Source organism: Panthera leo, chromosome D4 (genome assembly GCF_018350215.1).
Source record: "Panthera leo isolate Ple1 chromosome D4, P.leo_Ple1_pat1.1, whole genome shotgun sequence".
In the NCBI taxonomy this organism is placed as follows: Eukaryota; Metazoa; Chordata; class Mammalia; order Carnivora; family Felidae; genus Panthera; species Panthera leo.
Window position 1 is genome coordinate 58,856,492 of NC_056691.1, and position 2,132 is coordinate 58,858,623.

The window sequence follows — 2,132 nt, forward strand, 5'->3', positions numbered from 1 at the left end:
AACGTCCAGCCCGGCGTCTCCGCGATGGGATTTCCTCCCCCTTCCGCCCACCCCGCCTCTCGTCCCCCAGCTCCTTCAGTCCTTTCGCCGCCGCACTCTGAGAACACCACGGCAGCGGTGGACAGTAAACGGAAGTGACGCCCGCGAGGGAGCCTACTCCGCTCCATTCCTCCTCCCTCCGACCGAGCTGCAGCCAATCAGAATGGGAGGGGGCGGGGCCGGAGCAGAAGTGCAGCCAGCCGGCGCGCGGAATCCGAAGGAATTTACTCGGCCCCCCGGAACACCGACCAATCGACGGCCCCAGGAGCTCGCTGTGTTTACTACCGACTGAATCCGTGAGCGCTAGTGACCAATCACCATTTTCCTTACAACACGTAAAACTGTTATCAAACGCCTTTTAAGGCGGGATTTAGCACTAAGCGGCTCTAGGTTTGGACTGTAGAAAAGAGACTTTGTGCTGCAGCCAATCGAGAGCCGCTGTGGTGGAGGTGAGCGGGTTTTCCGCCTAATCGTGCCAATCACAGTCGCGGCTCTCTGAGGTCTGCGCGAGCTACGGGGCGAGCCCGCCGGGACGGTGTCCCACCATTGGCTGGACCCGAAGAATTTCTCCGCTCTCGCGGCGGCGCGCCCTTCCGTGACCCCCGGCTCCCTCTCCGAAGTGAGTGCTCTTCCCGGAGTTCACACACACCCGCAGCGGGCCGGAGGTTGAGTTCCCATCTTGTAGACTTGGGGAAAAATAAAATAACATTCCAAGAGTCTGTGTGGGTTGAATGAAGCCAAATCCAGGCTAAAAACGCTGCACACCAAAAATACTGTCTGTCCGACAGCAGTTGGGTGCGGTGCGGCCCCACGTCCAGTCCCGGCGGCGGCGTCTCCTAGCGCGGGCGCCCGAGGAGTCCGGCAGGGGTCCCGGGCCCGACTCGCCCTTCGCGCTGCCGTACTCAGTGCTCTAGGTCGCATCAGCCTGCCGCCGCCAAAACCCACGTGGAAGGCTCGCGGGTGTACGTGAGACGCTGTCAGAAAAGAGCAGGCTCCGGGGCGGATCCCGAGCTCCCAGGTGCATGCTCGGATGGAGAACCGAGCAGCCTCCCAGGGGCACCGGGCCCTGGGCTGGAAGGAAGCCTTCCTTCTCGGGTGAAGAGGAGACCAGCGAGCCCGTGAGGGGCCTTCCGGCGGGAGCTGTCCAGGAGCTCTGCGTGGCTCCGGAGACCAAGGCAGGCAGGGGATCGCCGCTGGGTTTTTTGGGGTGGGGGTAGGGAGAGATCTAAAATGGAACACCCCACTTCTTCAGAACTTAATACCCAAATATCATTACAGCCGATCCATCCATTCCGACGTTACAGGTTGGAAAAGTTGCCCTTTGGATTTATTTCTTTAAGGCCTCAATGAAATCTGATGGTAAATTCTGTTAAGATTACCTGACGTTTTATAGCCCTTACACATATTTAACTGCAGATTCGGCGGTAAAACTGTATATATGGAATTCATATTCCATGTGAATGTGAATTCATATTCCATGTGAATGTGAGGCAATGTGAGAGTTCCTTTCATATACATGATCCTTACAAAAATGTTGTGAGCTAGGTATCTCAGATTTACAAACTGGGAAAAAGTTTAAAAGATTTATATATTCATTACTTACGAAAGTGTGAAAAGGCCCCTTCCTATATTGTTGCTGGGAATATCATTGATGCTCTCTTTGAAGATAACTCAGTAGTATCTCTCAAAATTTTAAATATTCATTCATTCCCTTTTAGCTGGCACTTTTTTCTAGAAATGATTCTGAAATACACAAAGTTAGAAATATATATAAGAGGTTTTTGATTACAAATTTGTTAGTAGAAGAAAAAAAGGAAACAATCTGAATGTGCATCTACAGAGGATTACAAAAAATTGATGTGTATATATTACTGTTCCTTTATCTCTGATCCCAATACATATAAAACAAAATTAATAAAAACCTGCATGTGGAGGTACAGGAAAGCTTGTAAATGTATGGCTAAGTACCAAAGGATACTATCAAACTGTTCACAGTAGTTACTTAAGTAAATGGAGTAGATGATAAGGAAATGTTTTAAGAGGGCCTTCTTGATTTTTAGTCTGTATATACTTATGTGTTAATTTAACTTTTA